This window comes from Aulostomus chinensis, chromosome 3, assembly GCF_037954235.1.
Source record: "Aulostomus chinensis isolate RoL2024-O1b breed Wild chromosome 3, RoL_Achi_v1.0, whole genome shotgun sequence".
Classification (NCBI taxonomy): domain Eukaryota; kingdom Metazoa; phylum Chordata; class Actinopteri; order Syngnathiformes; family Aulostomidae; genus Aulostomus; species Aulostomus chinensis.
In genome coordinates, this window is record NC_141322.1 from 24,295,222 (window position 1) to 24,314,542 (window position 19,321).

A 19,321-nucleotide genomic window follows, 5' to 3' on the forward strand; every position below is an offset into this window, starting at 1 on the left:
TGCAGTGTTGCTACGACACATAACTATTGAATAATGATACTGGAGCTTTATGTGACATTTTGGCTATAGTTCATCTTTATGGCAGCGTCGTTTCAGGAGCAGGATGAGCTCCTCCTTGCGTGGTTTGACCTCCTGGTGCAGAAGTGTGTTAGAACTCTTAAACTCTACCTGCAGGTGTTGATAGGAAGATTTGCAAAGGTTTTTTATTTATTTATTTATTTTTTTACACATTGTTTGCAAAGACATGTACAGATGGCGTCACTTTCCTGAGATTATTTCATTCTGTATGAACCAGAAGATTGTAGATTTTTTTTCATTCTAGATTTCTGACACATTTAATTGAACATTTTTCACAGTAGGCTCTCCTGGAAGGTGTTGACTCCTCACCATTGACTCTTCCAGAGGCTTGATTGTACAAGTGCTGTGTAATATCAAAAGCATCAACCAGGAAGTGAGTGTCATACTCCATATATAAATGCCTTACTTCCTGTTCTAGCTGTGTCAACTCATCTATTTCAGAGTGTGACTGTTTGGCACTGTGAAAATCATTCTTCATACTTGTGCGTATATTTAGATGCTTTTGTTTTTCTGCCAGTTTAATAACCGAGCAACGTTCAGGATGTGTAAATGGAAACTGGTCTGAGCTCAACGGCTGCATTCAGGCTTGTGATTGATTGATGCTTGTCAGAAATACAGTCAATCGCACAGATCCATGGACACCCCTGACCTTTGAACTGATGCAGAGCTTTTCCTACAATTTGACCTTTTGTTGTCGCTCCCATTTTCAAATAAGACAACCACGACTTTTGGTATGCACACAAACATTTTTTTTTCTCGCTAATTCAGCTCGCAAATGAGCACTTTGTCAAGAAAATCCATCCATCTGACTGGTGTTGTGTGCTGACTGGAATTATTGCTCAGGTGTGCCTCTAAAATGAGCGGTTCTGTCTCCATTTTTGTTTTGTTTCATTAAATTGAAGAATTATAAACGTTTTAACCAGAAATTAATGACGTAGTTAACTTCCACCCAAAATCTGATTGGTGATCTTGACTAACAAAGACACGCAATGAGCTTAAGCAAGGGGAAAAAAATGCCATTGTTCTTCCACAGTCATGCATTCCAAATGGCTTGATAAAATAACCTGTGCATCCGCATTTCAGAACAAATGTGAGGAACAATACATGAGAAAAGCATCGATTTGTGTTTTTGCTATGAACCCTACAGCTCTGTTGCTCCTCTCAGCTCCATCCAACTTGTGTTGTCCTGCACTTGCACAATCACTGTGAGTCATCTTTACTTTTCGCCCAAGATTTCTCCTAATCTTTTTGAAGCCCCTCCGTATCTTTCCTCGCTGAGTGGGAGGCTTGTTTGTTCAGTGTACACTCAGCTGTGTATACCAGCGCTGAAGGCCACTTCTTCGCAAATGCCTGTTTTAGCGAGAGACTATTTGTCAAATGCATTATGACTTGTGCATACCCCCAGGCAGAATCACTCCGGTGAAATGAAGTTGGATAGATTACTGTAGCTGTTCCACTTTCTCCTCATCCTTCTTCCCTCTAACAGCGCAGCGCTTAAGAGAGAGAGAGAGAGAGAGAGAGGGAGAGAGAGAGAGAGAGAGGCTCTGCTGTAATTATACTGTAGTTACACTGTAGGTTTATAATCCAATGCTTTGCAGATGTTATTCTTTACATAGCTGCAGCCTGTTCCAAGTTACTGTACATTATTTATACATGCTGAAATGTTGTTTTTTTTGTTTTTTTTTTGCTGCAGTGCTGAGTAAACATTTTGTTGATACACAGTTTGTGCAGCGCCAGTACTTACTGAAGTGATATCTCAATCAAAGCGAAACTGTGTCTGAGTGCATGGTGAAGGGGTGCGGTGTGCAGCACATCATATATCTTGAGGAGAGATTTATACAACATGTTTAAGTCAAACATCATTTATGCATTCATGCAGGTGCATTATACTTTATAAGTCTTTGCTATCAGGGCTGGGCATTGTTCGAAAATCTACATCACCTTTCCTGATACTTTGACTTTGATACCTGTTCGTGAACGATACTTTTTTTTGATACGGACTAAAATAGATTTAAGTGGAATACCAAAAACATTAGAGACACAGGAAGCTTTGAAGGGTTCAAAAGTCTGCACAAATGTGTCACCATATTTGTCTTTTGTGCGTTTGATGTGTTTGTCGTACCTGTTTTATTAGCTCACAGTGATTGGCTTGGATGTATTTTCTTGTTTCATGTAGCTCTGAGGTTGCTGTCTTTTGTCTTCCCACCGAGGGACAACAGAGGCGTGTTAGTTGCTAACTGACTCTGGTGCAGTTCCTTTTGATTGCGAGCTGTCCCTGTAATAATGAACAATAAAAAGAATATTATAGGAACAAAAATTTCTTTAGAACCAAAGGACAGATTACATTTGGCTTTTTTTTTAAACTCTAAAACAAAAAACAAAAACAAAACACTGTTTCATAACATGAAGATTTACCAAAAATGTGGTTTATCTTGATTGGTCTGTTTCAGCTGTAGTTTTACGGCCGATTTACGGCATAAAAAATAATTTTCACCTTGAAAAATTACACCTCAGGTATTGAAATTTGCAATTAAATGCATCTTTTGATACTTGCTAGTACTGAAACTATGCTGTTCGTGCCATAAAAGTATCCAAGTTAGATACCCCACCCTACTTGAACGTCTTCCTGTGAGTGCAAGTGTGCAGCAGAGAATCGTCCACCAAATGAGGTCAGTTTCTGCAACCGGTCTGCTCCAGTTCCATCAAATCCCTGTATCATCATGTCATATTTCACAGACAAATTTATATTCCATTTTGAATTCTCAGAATCAATTTTTCTGTTTTTTTTGTTTTGTTTTTTTACTTCTCTTCCAAAAACATTACCGTAATAGAAACGGGGGGGGGGGGGGGGTAAAAAAGTAATTCCAGCAGTACCTCATTCTGTACACAGAGAGAAGTTAATTACATGGAGGCAAGCATTCTTGAGCCGACAGCATGGACTTGGGGTTTTTCATTGTGCCCATTCATAACATTCTGCTGACTGGCCAGTCCGAGTTGCAGTATCCCAACTGTTCTCACTGGGAAAATGTTAACCCATGCGTGGCAGCAGAGGGAAATCTAAGCCGCTCAAAGTAGTGAGTTTACTGTCATAATGAATTTTCAAGCATAAAAGTGAAGGAAAAAAAAAAAGAGGACTGCTGTTTATTTAAAAACCAACACATTTTAAAGTTATTTTTTTTAACCTTACCACATCCTGGTACAATTCATAATAAAGTGCCCCCCCCCCCTTCTCTGTCAAACTTCTTCTCTCATTTACCTTCCCAGCAGCAATGTCAAAAGGTTATGGAGGGAAGCCGGATCGCCTGGGGCTGATTGTGTCTTTGAGTTAATGATAAGTAGCTGCAGTGTTATTCTCTGGAACAGTGGGGCTTAGACAGAGACCATAACATCGAGAGAAAACTCTGCTGTGCTTGAGTTTAAAATGATTTAATTCAAAAGATGAAAAATAAAAATAAGGTTATGTGGAGTATATTTTTCACTTCATTTAGAGTGATTATGGAAAGGTGAGTTCCTATTTTTTTATGTTAAGATATTGAACTTTTCATTGAGGTTTTGCAGGGTGGCTGAGGACAGCGGTTGGCTGTTTAGATAGAGAGGCGAGGGATCTTGTACAGTCCATGCAGGGATTTACTGTCATGGACTTCAGTTTAACCTACAGGACAGTGAGGGTGACAACTAGACTCTACAGCAGTCCCGTTACTCTGCCCTGTACTTTATAATGGAGCCCAGACATGACTCAGAGCTACTAGAGGTGTTAAGAGGGTCATAAGTCATGTGCGGCTGAAAATAGATAGTATAGTTTATACTGGATGGTTAGCTACTTAATCACCTACAGAGAAAAGGCTATTTATGTCCACGATTGATCGTGTTAACGTCTCAAAATTTGGTCTTGACACTACATTTTTAAAAACTCTTCCTGATTTTGTGATCATCATTTTATCATGTTCCACTCCATCAGCAGCATCAGTGACTTGCATGACAAACTGTACGTAATGAGGAGCCACATCAAGACGTGTCAGAGTAATTCTGATTCTGACGTTGATTGCAAATCGAAGCCGCCCGGCCCCTGCCCACCTTGTGGCCCTCATTAAATCACATTAACCCTAATTATCTTCATTGCCCCTTGAAACCTAGATACTACAACCAGGCTCCGCTCCTCAGCTGATGCGTCTTTCATCCTCTCGACTTGTGCAAAGGAGACCAGTGTGTCAAGGCATTTTAAACTGTCTTCACCTCAGGAGGCCACTAGTTCCTCAGTAGCAATGGCCTTGACTGGATGCCCACCCCATCCCCCCTCTGTGTGTGTGTGTGTGTGTCTGTATGTCTGTCTGCTTCCCCCCTCTCTACTGCCTTCCTCTTTGCAGCCCAGTTTCCTTGTGCTGTTTTATATTCAGTTCTTGATTGGTTGGGGGATGGGCTGGTTGAATAGCATTTGAGAGGTTAGCTGGTTAGTGCAAGGAGGGGGGAAATAGATTTGTGCTTTGAGTGTGCGTGGAGAGAGAGCGAGAGAGCAAGAGAGAGAGAGAGAAAGGGGGCTGTAGATGGAGGGGAAAACGAAGAGAGATTTTTAAGGGTACTTTATTTTTCAGCTCGCCATTGAGTCTGTAATGTCATTCAACGATGTGGAAACCAAAATGAGCCTTGCCACCAGATGTGTTCCAGTCCAGATAGCGACTTGAAAGACAGACGTTTATTGTTTTAGTGCATTTGGTGTGTGGTTGGAACCCAAACTGCATGAAATGCTGATTGATGGATTTCACTGAAGAATGTGCATGTACGGGTGTGTGTGTGTGTGTGTGTGTGTGTGAGAGAGAGAGAGAGAGAGAGTGAGTGAGAGAGACAGAGAGGCATCTGTTTCATGTGATTTATTTATCCATTTCTATACTGTGTTTTACGCTCTGTCTGGTGATGAGAAGGTAAAAACTGACAGTAGCAGTTCAAAGCAGATTCATTTTCTTTCCATCAGCACACCAATTGAAGTAAAAAAAAAAAGCTTTCAATACTTTCTCTTTGAGATGCGGTCTTGATATTTCTATAATGGCAACAAAATAAACAAAATCAAGTACTGTGCATCTTTCAGCACTGGTAAGTCATGGATTCGGATGGAGAAGTACTGTAAGGGAAACATAGAAGCAGAATAATACATCAGTTTGTTGCATAGTAAGCTCTGTCTTATATAATAACAATAAGCCAATATTAACATCCAAACTGCAGTGACCTTCTGTTATGTAACTTTATATCTTGGGTTCACCAAGGGCAACAAGCAAAGTTATTGTTGTTGCTGACATTTAGATTCATCCACATGCATGTAGGTCAGGAAGTGCGCAGCTCGGTCTTTTTTTTTTTTTGCAACCGTTTCAGCATCCCTATCATCCCTTTGTTATCATACTGTAACGTGTTTTGATGTTTATTGTGTTAAGATTGAGGTTTCTGTTGAAACGCTGCAATTCTCCAAGCAAGAAAAACTGATCTTCACTGGTATGATTGCTTTGTTTCAAACAAATAAACCACAAAGTGATTATTTTAGATGCTGGACATCGTCATTATTTGGTAATCACTGTAGAGAAAAACAACATTTCAACATTTCAGATAAGCACAGATGGAGCTCATCATCTCACTTTCACACTCTGCAGAGATCTCTCAGTTAATCCAACAATTTGTTTTTCATTTCATCTCTCTGGGAAGGGTTTATTATTGCCTGTGTTTTGGTACTTTCATATTGCCCCCCCCCCCCCCAAAAGGCTTTACATGAAATGGTGTGAGACTGACGTTTACACTGTGAGCAGGAAATGAAACACTAAGGAGTGAAAGGAGTGAAGGGGTGGCAGGGGGCATCTTGACAGGTCAGAGTTTTCTTGGACAGGTTATGGACTTGAAAGACGGTTGTGGAAGGGCGGAGGCTGCAATGTTCCTATCAGCGTTAAAGAAGTTGTGAAGGCGGTTAATTACCCGTCAAACTAGATGATTGGAAATTCATCATCAGATTTCTTTATTTGAGCAATCAGTGCACCTCTGCAGCCCCCCACCGCACCCCACCCGCCCGCAGTGACACCGTCCCGCAGAATGCCGGACATTTCTTTTTTTTTTTAAATTCTCAGTGGGAAAATGAAACATTTTCAGATTGTTGTTACTACATCGCGGTTGAGGGATAGTTAGGTTTCCGCAAAAAAACAAAACAAAACAAAACCTGGGAAGCAACAAACAATTAAATAAATAAATATGACTGCTTAACATTACCAACTGGGAACAGTTGCAAAAGTACCAAGATCTTGTTAAAACGACCTGATTTGTGGCCTGAAAAACAGCTGCAAACAACCAAATCTTACAACTCAAATCACGCGGATTTGCTGACATGTTGGAAGTTACAAATGTCTGGACGTCTGACTGAGAACACAGGGTTTTGTTGTCAAATTTCACTCTTTAGAAAACATCCAGTTTGATACCGGAAAAAACAACGTTCTGCGAGTGTTTGTATGTCCAACCAAAAGCACCCAGTTTTATTACAAGAAAAAGATGCAAATATCCCGAAGTCTCGCTTAAGTTGAATGAACCTTTCACAGGTCAAAGTACAAAGTGTGAATGAGAACACTTGGTCAAAAGTTCTACAAATCATGAGAAAGACCAGCGATTGGACTGAGAGATGTAACTCGGCCTGTGGTTTATTTGGTGCTCCGATCCCCTGGCCCCACTCCTGATGGGTGTTTCCCTTGAAAAGGTTGGCGAGGATGGTGTGATCCAATAGATTCCATAGGATACATGTATAAAAACACTGATAAACACAGTGTCTAAGCTGTCAAAGAATGCAGCTGTCGGGTGTATTAAGAGAGGTTAGCAAGCCTGGGCAAACATGAACAGTTGTCTTAGCGTCCTGAGGCATGTCCTGTGCAAACAAAGTTGATGGTTGGTTCAGGTCCACACTCAGAGACCAAAGGCCCACAGAGACATACACACTTTCTCATAGGTAGACACACATTCACACATACGCGCGCACACACACACACACACACACACACACACACACACACACACACAAACACACACACACACACGTGCAGATGCAAGCATGTCTGCACTGGCACAGCATAAATAAACACACGTGTGAAAACACAACCGCAGAAATTCTCTCACTATTGTGCAGCAATATTGCGACTCGTGTGACATTTAATCTTGTGATTGTTCAATAATGTCATTATTGAGGAACGATTTACGCTTCAGTGTGTGTCTCAGCTAATCAGAAAACAAACACAGAAATAGTGTGATGAGGTGTCATTAATGGATGTGATAAATCCTTGTGGTTGAGAAAACACACCCAAAGTCCAAAAGCTTTTGAAGCAAGTGCCACTTGGTGTGTATTAAATTTTCAGTCAGTAGATCACATTTGAGTCACTCTCTGATTACACAGGATGTTAGTTAGCTGGTTAGCCTACCAAGACTTGGTTCTCTGCCATGTGCCGTTTGTCTGTGCGCCATCCTGAGCCAAGAGTGTGTTACTCTCCTTCCTATCACCACAAACCCACAGTCCCCCCAGGCCCCGTTTTGCCTCAGTCTAGCAAACCACCTCAGGCACTTTTGGGCTTTGTTCACATTATTTTCATTGTAGCTTTGCCTGACTTTCCAGGAATTCCATTTGTTGTGCGCTGATAGTCTTTGGCACTCAGTATAGTGGCATCAAATAAGGACATTTCATCTTGTAGAAGAGCTGCATTCTCCTCTTAAATGTAATGTCATTGTCTTCCTCAATGCTGAATCTGTTTTGGCACCACAGTCCTCCAGCTATTTATAAAGAAATATTTCAAAGCAGCAGACTTAGATTTCTATATCGATTGTGGCTCTACAAGAGCTGCCTTTTAACCCCTAGTTTGTTGATGGGTATTGTGATGTGCTGGTGGGTGCAGCTGAAACTGAGTGTATTCACTGGGCAAATAAGAGTTGCAAGCTCTCGAGGTTTCACTTAATCTTAGACACAAAGGCACTGGCATGGGGCTGCGCTGTCACACAAATTCAGTGACAGCGCGAGAGTTGGGAAGGAGAGACATGGGTACATAAACAGATGGATAATTGCTGGAAAGCGAACAGATTTTTTTTTTTAAGCATTTTAAAAGTGGACAGGTAGATTAACGTGCTGGGGATTTCTGGAGGGTTTGAACATCACATGCTGGACTTCCTGAAGCAAACGCAGCCTTTTGTGACTGATGGCATGCCTGCTGCTTTGATCACCTGAGGACCTCATTCTGGTTTGTAGTGTACACAGACGTCCTCACTACTCCTTGTCTGGATGGATGATTTATTTTGCTGCCATCCTGTGATAACCCAGCAGGACCTCTACCAGATTATAGTTTGTTTTTGCAGACATAAATAATTTGCCAATTAATGCTATTTTAAAGGATCTTTTGATATTTTATCACGACTGAAACATTAATTAGTGTTATTATAATTAGTGAGGGAAATAGTTTAAGAAGCTATTGAAGCTTTTTAAACTTGTGAAAAAAAATCAGTACATATCGAATTTACTTTAGTTAGAAATGTTACCTCTTGGCAGTGTCTGCAAAGTTTTATATCTTTGAGATGCAGATGTATTGCATTCTGATAAATATCAAACACATATTTTCAGATCAAAAAAATGTATACTCCTATTTTTTTGGACTAGACGAGACCGGCGAATCCAAAATGAGTGACCTCTCGTCAGACTTTTACAGGATTCTGCTGACACCAGTGATGGGTAATCACCAGCGTTTTGGCAGGATCCAGGCGTGAGCTCTTTCTAGGTACACACCGTTTAATATTCTTTTAATTGACTTCAGAGAAAGTGTATCAAGACATACTGATGAAGTTACAAATTGGCTAAAGCAGCTAATTCTGAGAGCCAGTTCTTCTCGTTCCTTTGCTTTGGTTTGTTGTACTTTCTGCTGCTCCGCATAATAATGAGGGTGGAAGATTTCAATTACTAGCAGAAAGTCAAGGAGGTTGTTAAAGTTTGAGAAATACAACACGGGCTGGTTGCTATGAAGAGATTGCACCCATTTGGAATGTAATTAAATTGGTTTGGCTGCTTGCCAGTGGAAAAAAAAAAATACATTCCTTTCTTCTCATCTCAAATGAAAATGTATAGTGTGTTTTGCAGAAAAAAAATACCTGGAGGGAAAAGTAGGATGTTGAATATTTGTAATACAGCTTGCATTGTGCAGTTGAAATGAGTTTTGAGATGAGTTATCCGTTGTGGTTTCCCCTTTGACATTTCAAAGGTATGCAGCTTTTGAACCATGGATTTACTGTAATCTTTTTTTTCGTCTTTTTTTTTTCTATTATTGATGTGTGGTTGAGTTATAAACTGTAAATTGGCTTCTCTGCCATTTCACAGGCCGCACCATATCAGAAACCATGAGGCCAGAAACAGACTTTGTAATAATGTTTATATATAGTACATGTAATCCCCAGTTGTTGGGCTCAGTCTGCATATGGACGTGTACAACTGTACAAACTGTTTATGCTTGTGTGTGGATTCTTTTCGCTATCCTTCCACACAGTCATGCTCAGAAACTCCAGATGACTTATTCACATAGTTACAGACTTTTAGAAATAAAACACAAAGATAGACAAGCGAGACATAAAGAGAAGAAGAAAAAAAATTAGACGGTGGAAGTAAAAATCGAGGCGGCTACAGAAAGTACAGACAAAAGAAATTACAGAGAATGACACAATCAATGGTGGTTAAAAAGTCTGCAAACATTCTCGCATACTTGGAGGATTATAAGACGAGTCTAGCAATGATATTACACACCCCCCCCCCCCCCCAGTTTACATTAGACATCTGTTCATAGATAAAACTGCCAAAGGGGACTTAAACAAAAGCCAATATTTTCACAAAGAAATGTAGAATAATCTAAAAATGACGAAAAGATAGAGAGCCGGAGTGAATCACTTCCTTCCTTTCAGCTGTGTTAAGGCAAACAGAAATTGACATTTGAGGTTGCTGGGGCACCCACGATCTATGGATCCGCCTCCTCTGAAACGACCTCAGGGGGATAAGAACAAAAAAAAAAGGTCCTCTAATTTCTGAATTCTCATGTCAAAGATGACTTTGACGTCTTTACTGTAAAGATTTTAGGCCAAATAATAATCAATTTGACCAGCTTGAAACTGTGTCAAGTTCAGCGAGCGAGGGAGAGGAACCGGTAGATCCATTAAGAACAAAGGCATCATTAGGCTGTTGTGTGTTTGTTGTTGAGTTTAAAAAACAACAACAACAACAAAAAAAAACAAAGCTCAATTCACTGTCACCTGATCTGCAAATGGATCGAGCTGCCTGGCCGAGCGCTTCTTCTATAAAATCACTCTGGCGTGGTGTTATAATAGCTTCTCCTTGTATGTGTCCCGTCAACTCTTCGGCTGCTGTTTCAGTGTTACCACACAGTCGATACAGGAAAATACAAGTCCTGTGTGTCCCTGGAGACCACACGGAAACGTACTGCTGTGTCCGATGCCACATTACACTTTTAGAAAGTGCACTTTGAAACCAGATCCATGAAGCCAGGCGGCGAGGTGCTGAGATGATGAGCTAATTAGTGGGGCCTGCCACTATTGTGCTAATAGCTGTTTGCGGGTTTGTGGGTTCTGTAGTATGAATGTGTGGAAGCTCACAGCGAAGCCTGCTAAATGAATTAAAAAGCTGTGTATCAGTGGAAACAAGCTTCGTCTTTCTCCCCACTGTAAATGCAAAGACACAGTAAATGGGCACAGACACATGCCAATATACCTTCAGAGCATTGACTGCGTGCCATAATGCCTTCCTGTGCCTCTTCTGCCTGTGTCGCAGGCGTGTGTCTTGCCAGTTTGATGGGAGTAGATGTGAGTGAGGGGAGCAGTGACTGGTACGCAGGAGAATTATGTGGATTTCTGCTGTTGCAGCCCTGTACTTGTGTCAGGATCTAGATAGAGAGAAAGAGGAGATGGAGGGATGAAGCAATAGAGCCTCATCTGGCAGACGGAGAGGAACATTTGTGGAGGTAATGTGAAAACCTTTGCATTGGCCACATATGCATGCACACAAACCAAACCTGACAAACGTGCAGACATGTCACCAGCTCTCACTGTCATTTGTACTCAGGCACCTGCTCACACTTATTGCTATTCCATTACAGAAACATTTATACCACATCATGTAGTGTGTGATTTGCTGACTGCATTGTAAAGGTATTGTTTATTGCAAATTAACAGCAAAGAAAATCACCCCATATCTCGCACAACACTGTGTACTTTTTAAAAACTTTTGTGTGTGTGTGTGTGTGTGTGTGTGTGTGTGTGTGTGTGTGTGTGTGTGTGTGTGTGTACGATCCTACCAGAGTCCAGCAACACAGTGAGAACCTCTAGCAAAAATATTAAGTCTAAAATAGTTGTAAGGCTGTGATTAAGGGTTGGTTAGGCAATAGACCGGCGTGGTTGGGAGAAAATTATGGTTTGGACTGAAATACAAATACAAAAGCAATTAAATAAATACAAATGCCTTCAGATGTCTCAATGTCTCATTCCTGGCTGGAGGTAATGTGGGTTATATAGAGTGCAGAACATTTTGAAGAAAAATACAAACGTGAATGAGAACAGCCTGTTTATTTATGACCATATGAAGGAATATGACATATGAATATATGAGAGTTAATGGTCCTGCTGGCTAATGAAAAATAAGCTCAAGTCATCAATCAAGCACAAGTAACATCGCAGCTTCTGAAATTTTGTGGTTTGTGGATTTATATATCAGTGGTAATTGGAATATCTTTGAGCTTTGGCTTGTTGTTGGAACAAAATGGGATTTACTAACATCGTGTCAAAGAGATTAATCAGTTAACTAAAAAACAACAACAAAAACCCCCTAAAGATTATACATAGGTAAATGATTTTTAGTTAAAAAGGGGCTAGCGTACCAAACCGTGGATCCGTCCTGTCCTCCACTGAAAGGAAAACACAGGTTGTTTTCAGGCTTTTGAGCAACAATGTTGTCTTGTTGGGTGAGGAAGACCTTCAACTTTGATCTTTTATGGGTATATTGTGGTTCTGGAGTGCACAGCTCCTATGGAACAATGTGTTCTCTCTCTTTCTCCCTGTGATTTGGGAGCTCGACACATGGAGCTTAATTCTAAGCAGGTTGCGTTCTGTAAGCGTTCATTAGATTTGGGTTCTTTGACTCTGCCTCACAATTAAGAGAGATTTTCTGTCATCTAGTCTGGCTGAACGTGTTTTGTATTTTTTAAGCCTCACAAACAATCCCACAGCATCAAAGCAACATGAGGTGTAAGGGAGGTCTCCTGTATGACAGCAAGGTGACACACCAGCTAATTGGGGATTAACAGTTAATTCTGGAAGAGGTGAGACAAGTGAGGAAATCATTTGCTAAAAATAAATAAATAAAAAATGCCCAAAGCTATTCTGAATGGATTTTTCTTTAAATAAATTTGTATTCATGGCTTTTCGATCATAAGAATACGCATGAACTCATCAAGCGTTGATTCGGTCTTCCTGCCTCACCGTTACTTATCAGCTGCCAACCTGATTTCACAGACATACCTGAAATGACCAAGACATCTTAACACTGCATTACCTGGTGGTGGCATATAATGTGTTAAAAGTGTGTGTGTGTGTGTGTGTGTGTGTGTGTGTGTACGTGTGCACGCTTCGTGGAAACAATGCCAAAAGAAGGTCAGTCAGGTTTCTTTTGTTGTGGTGTAAGTGTGAATATTCTCAAACAACCTAATGGACTTCAAAACAGGAGTTTCACTGCTTTAACCCAAACCAATCAAAAGCTTCCATCTACATTTTTTGATGCACGTTTTGAAGAATTGCGTTCGAAAACGACAAAATATGAAAAGAAAGTCCTTGATTCTACCGAGAACAGTGTTTATTCACGCTTGAGGCAGTTTTTACCTTGTTTTGAAGAGTTTATGTGCTAAAGGGGAGATTAAGACACCTTTTGTGACTGAACCCAGATGTAGGAATCTTGCACACGGGTGACCGACCCTTGCTGGACATTCCCAAACTTTGTCTTCGTCCCCAGACAGCATGGCTGCTACCGGCCTGAGAGAACAGTTGAAACTTGTCCAACTGGAGGCAATTCCTCAAGATGTCTTCATTATTTGTATTTACTCCTCGACAGCGATGCATAATGTCCCCTACACTGCCATCCTCTGATGAAAACACCGACTGCGTAGCCTTGTCCGCTCGCCCCGAGCCAGTTGATGGCGACACACCTAATTTTCTTTTTTGCAGCACTCCCCAAATTCACTTCAACCAAAACTCGACAACAGCGTTCCCAGTCCTATAGAGAGTTTCTTGTGGATAACAGACAGCATCTTTATGTTTCAAGAGTACATTTAATTGAAGAAGCTGCCGTCAGTGGATTCAGTCAAATAACAATAAAATAATGGTGATGTTGTCAGAGCAACAAAACAACATTAACATCAACTGCCCGTTGCATGATATTTTTAAACCAGGGAATTGGTGTTAACCACAACAAAGGATCCTAATCAACTTTCCATTGGCATTGTTTCAGTGGTGCCGGTATGTAATTTTAACACATTTCGTGCCTCTGCCACATAATGCGGGTGTTAAGAGGTTGTGGTCATTTTACGCGTTTCTGTGAGATCATGTTGTTTTGTTTCTATCTCACTCTGTGGGATTTTTTTTCTTTTTTCCTTTCCTTTCTCTGCCCTCATTTTATTCTCTCTCCCGGCTGATTCTCATCAGCCTGTATTAGTTGCAAATGTAGAACTAAGTGGCTGTGACAACATTCTCAGACGCTCCAGCTGCCACAGATTTATTGAGTTATTAAAGTAATGTACTATGATTAAAAATGCTAATTTTCCCTAAATCGTATGCCAGCTTACATTTTTTTCAGGAGCTGATTTAATTACATGGAAAATGAAACAAGGACTGATGATTCAATCTTTGCAGCCAAACGCATCTCCATACAAAATAAATTGCCTCATGATACAGAATTATTGTTTGGGGGACAAAAAAGTGAGATGATTCTTTTACATCTGCTGTTGAATTTCCGCAGCTGGAGTGTGCGTGAGTGCAGCAGTACACAGGTTAGCTTGTTTTTATATCATCCCAGCAATTATACCTCCAGCTATAATCTGAATTAGAGGCTTTGAAATGGGTGTAAAAAATTGATCCTTTAAAATCCTTATCTTGCCGCAAAAGTAAGCCACTGAGTACATGTAGGGTAGTTCTGGTTTTACATTTAAAGCATGAATTTTAAATAAAGCGAGAGGAGGGAAAAAAAAAGTTTCCCTTCACAATATTATTATGAATTGTGTCCTATTCTGAATAATTTTCTTTCCCCTGGGGGATTTGTTCAGTGTGCTTTCCTTGGCTCATTTTGGACTCTCATTATGCATTCATGTATTCGGTCGTATAATGCGCAACACTGCAGCTTCATTGGACAAATCTCAGTCGTTTTTGACAGCATTGTGTATGATACATAAATGGCAAACATTCTTACTTCAATCTTTTTTTCCATTTCTTTTTCCAGCAGTTCTCCTGCTATAAGGTTATTCTGCCGAGGACACGGGGCCTCTTTTGAACACCCTACTTACTAAAAAAGTAATTCTCATTAAAATAATGAGTTAGAACTTTTCCCCTTGATCACTTGATCTTTGAAGAACACTTCTGCTGAGCTGCAGATATGGCAGCGCTGCACTGTCATCCAGAAAAACCCCTGCAAGACGACCAGAAGAGCTTTAAGATATTGTTTGGATTCCGTCCAGCTTTCTCCGTGTACTTTAACAGAGCCTCGCTAGTATCTGCACCACTTTACAGCCCTATAGCCTCAGAATACGACCTATAGGTGAGCGTGTGAAATATGTCGGATGTCTTTTCCTCTCTGCACTCGTATGTAGATTACAGCAGAGTGAGGAGCTCCAGCCCTCCAGATGTCCCAGGCATAACAGAGGCTTGTCAGCTCTGTGGCTGGACTCTAAATGGGTCAGTCTCCTTGATATCACACAGCTCCTTCACAATGACCCCACTGTTCTCCGGATATTACAGCGCACCAGGTGGCTCACTATGAAAATCATAGTCAGACAATTATGGATTGAATTTGTTTGGGAGCTGTCAGGAAAACATCATGCACAACTGAGCAGAATACTGCAATACAACCTCAAAGGGAGGGCTGCTTTTTCCTGAAGGTATGGAAATGGTTTTATAGCTCCAGGTGGGTGTTTTAATGCCAAGCAGCAGATTTCATATAGATCTTATATAGGAAGAGCTGTTAAAAAAAAAAAAAAGTATTGGATTTTCTTCCGTGTACGATTTCAGCCATCTTGTGATAGAAAGGTTTGATATGGAGAAATGCATGTTTCGTTGATTTATTTACATTTTCCAGAGAAGTATATGCATTGGTAACATGGTATACAAGGAGTGTTGCACACAAGAGTAGGAGAGCTGGAGGGGGGGGGGGGGGGGGCGAGAGAGAGACAGAGAGAGAGAGAGAGAGAGAGAGAGGGGTGGGTGGAGGTAGCTCAGTGATTTCTGATTTATGGTTTGATTACAGTCTTTCCATCCTGCTGTATTTGTCTGCATCACGTGAACTTTTTCTCACATGGCCGTGTGGTGTTGCAAGCTGAAGCACACATTTGCACACATGCGCACACACACACACTGATTGAAAGATAAAATGGAGAATGGCTCATTTAGTCAGCTGAGCAACCTCCCCTCCAGCAGCCTGGCAACCATTTAATACCATTTACCTCCTACTGGGAAATAATATCGATATTCATAAATGTACCCAGTAGAGATGTCCTGAGCTGATCCTGGGTGGAAAGGTATCAGGACCAGTCCTGGCATATTTTACGGCTGTCTTAAATCCTTGAAAACAGCAAGGCCAGCAATATTTCTTTCTCCAGCCTCCAGACAAAGAGGTTGGAAAAATACACAAATACAAAATAAAATTCACTGAGGGGACTTTCTATATTCTGGCGCTGACCATCGTTATTGCCAGTTTAAATGGTCTCTGCAAGCCGCAGTGACCTCCTTGTTGTAAGACAGTTTATGAGGGAAGAACACCACACTAAACCACACTGTGAGCAGTCCCAACAGCTCCTGTGTCTTCTATGAGTGTAGCCAAATCTGGTGACATTACACTGGAAAGCATCAATAATATGATGTAAAGGGAACGTGTGGATCTGAAGTCACCTGTTAGCGTTCATGAAAAAAGCAGCCCCATGAGTGACAAGTCCGTGTGTTGATTAATGTGGATCGCTACAATGTAAAATAATGCAATGATTGCAACATTGATTTTACTAAATAGTCCTTTAAAGGTGGCATTGGCTCCCCTTCCCTGTTCTTTAGTAGTCACGTCAGAACGACGGCATAGATGGTGCTTAATGTGGTTACAACTCACTTAAGTCATGGTTGAGTGGACTAAGACACAAAGTTATATTTCCGTTTAACTGCCAAGTAAATTTATAAGTGAACTTAAGAGGAAATGCGAATTTCGCACATTTCCATCAACAGGTTTGGAGCGTGTTTTTATCAGAAGGTGGCGATAAAGAGAAGGTTACTCGTTGCTCTGACAAAGAGTAGAAGAGGAAAAGCTCATTTTGAGAGGTTTTCAAGAATTACTTTCATGTGGGCAGTGTGGGATTGTTTTGATATGCGAACTAGTATTGGGGACGTTGTCCTGGATGTTGACAAAGGTCAATTATGGGCATACCTTGAGCAGCTGATCAGCCACTCAACTTAATTCATTGTTACATCGGCATTCACTCAAAAAAGTGTTCCCATCTATCGTTTTGAGGATTCTCTCTTCACTTTTCTGCTGAATTAGGTAATGCGATACTTTCAAACGTGCATCAAAATACGCTAAACACCACGACAGATACGCCCCGTCAAGTGAGGAAATGCGATATTCTTTTGTAAAATGAGCCTATACAGTTCATTAGTTAAAGATTTAGGGCACTTTGTGTGTTGGTGTTTCGGTGCAGATGTAGTTAGTGACAAACATTTATTAACTGTAAATCGTCCTCAGCTCTCTCCATCCCAGCTATCAGGATATCAGCACGTCCATAGGAATATAAATTCAGTCCAAAGCCAGAGGTTTTTTTTTTGTGTTTTTTTTTTAATAAAAGTGGCCTTGAAAGTGTAGACAATGTTGTTGTTGTTTTTTTTTTCACCTGTAGCTGGCTGGATACTCTCCACTGAGAGCTGCATTCCATTAATAGTCTAGGAGTGATTAGACCTTGGCGAGAAAGAAACACAGTAGTGAAGTGTGCTCCCTTTATGTGCCAGAAGTGTTTTTAACCAGCATCAATCCACCTGCATTTAGACCACGTTGGTGTATGAATAGGATGAAAGCTGCACTGAATGAGCCAGTTACTGATATCATGTCTCCCCAGGCATTCATTAAACTGCCATTCATTCTTCTTCTCAGGCCTCCTTAGGCCTTTACTTTGAACTCTCTAAATGCACGTTGTGTTGCAGGGACTCCTGAGCATTGTGACTGAAGTAGTGTGTTTGAGTTCACCTTGTCAGTCAGGGTGCTGGTAAAACTGTGGTTAAGATGTCGAAAATCTGAATCTTGATATGTAATTTTGGTACGACGAATCCTCTGTTTCTAACTACAATGACGAGGTACTTAAAGTATGATGTATTGAACTGGCCTGACTCTGTATCTTCTGGATCCTTTTACACTAATTTGATTGGTTTCCTGTATGCTGGCCTGAGCCTGAGAATAGGAATCATACAGTAACTCTTCAGTTTTAATGACCACACTTGTTACTCAAGGTCAGTTTTGCACAGTGCCTTGATTCGAGCACTCCATATACGATGGGTTGCAACTCTAAAAATTAGCATCACAGATAGCCTCTGGACCTGGCTGTTCCTTTTGACCATCGGGTCAATGTCATCATCAAAACTGGAACCAAAGGTGACACACTAACTAGAGTCCCTGCGTATTTTAATACATCTCACTGGAGGATGAACACTGCAGCGAGGTGTATTCACTCCCAATGACTCCAAAGATATTGAAATAACACAAACAAGCAGGAATACCCAGTGGAACTAACTAGCTTTCACTATCTGAGAGGCCATGTTCTGAAATAACAATATGGGTCCCCTCTGAAATGTTGCACCTAATGAAGAAACCATCTGAAATTGTGAACTGAAAGCTCCATATTTCAGATTATGTTCCCGTTTTTGAGTTGTGTCCTTATTTAAAATTTCACAGAGTTTAAATGGTTTAAAGGAAGCAAACAAAGACTAAATTCACTTACAAACTCAACTGCAAAATAAGGATGAGCCATCACAGGGTCCCTGTCCGCATAGCTTGTTTTTTCAGAGGGCCAGTCTCTTTTTTTCAATTGTTTCCAGTAAGGAGCGAGCACATGCAAACCCTTACGCCAAACCTGACACCAAAGTGGACTTGATAGTGTCCGACATCACTCAGGTCAACACCTATTGAAAACTGGTGTTCAAAACCTATGAATTTCCACAGAAAAAAAAAAGGCCACCCGGAAAGATGGGTGAACTCGTTGCACCTCCAGCATCAGCAGGTACATTTGAATATGAACACCACAGACTGAAAGGTTATGACCCATAAAGAGGAGGAACGATTTGAGTGAAATGTGGAGAGGGGAGAAATGTCAGAGTGAGAATGGCAGGAAATATGTTAGTGACAAGGAAAAAGCTGCCCCTGGTATTCTAGAGCCCCGATGAGTAAAAATAGGGCATTGGGCAAGAAGGCAGGAAACCAGCAGAGCGAGGCCTCTAGTAGGAATTTCTTCTGGGGAGGAGAGATAAGGGACTTAACTCCCTCCTGTCTGGGCTGGCTGACTTTAACATGTGATCGCTGATCACTTATGTAGAGATGGACAGAAGAAGAGGAGATTTAAGAATTGAATGCATTGATTTGAGTGCTGCTGAAGTGTGTTTGTGTGTCCTACGCAAGTGTCGTTTGTGCTTTCTGATGACCTGTCATTTACAGAGCACACAACAGGACTTTTAATGAGGTTGAGACTGATGAAAAACACAGATCATACAGTACACACAAGGCAAGCTAACAACCACGGACACACACACACACACACACACACACACACACACACACACACACACACACACACACACACACACACAATGAGGTAAACGCGTACATTGTGAGTGTCCGAAGTTCCTCAGGTTAGAAAGTGGAAGTTAAACAATAAACAGTGGCCTTATCAGACTCCAGGCAGAGCTTCCAACCTGATAGCCCAACATA

General features: G+C 41.0%; 2 protein-coding genes across 5 annotated transcripts in view; one reads left to right on the forward strand and one right to left on the reverse strand.

Moving 5' to 3' along the window:
* The window catches only part of LOC147268353 (suppressor of tumorigenicity 7 protein-like), a 164,094-nt gene that overhangs the window by 51,608 nt on the left and 93,165 nt on the right, over positions 1–19,321 (reverse strand). Inside the window, exons 2-5 of one of the 3 annotated variants that reach the window (XM_086199876.1) lie at positions 10,832–11,003; positions 2,201–2,353; positions 1,823–1,899; positions 1,478–1,571 (exon numbers count right to left, since the gene is read on the reverse strand). The gene's annotated coding sequence lies outside the window, so the exon portion shown is untranslated. The remainder of the gene's footprint in view (positions 1–1,477; positions 1,572–1,822; positions 1,900–2,200; positions 2,354–10,831; positions 11,004–19,321) is intronic. The other 2 variants (XM_086199875.1, XM_086199877.1) reach the window with 2 other exon arrangements.
* Positions 1–19,321, forward strand: part of tox2 (TOX high mobility group box family member 2) — a 102,589-nt gene that overhangs the window by 1,969 nt on the left and 81,299 nt on the right. The gene's annotated exons all lie outside the window — the stretch shown is intronic.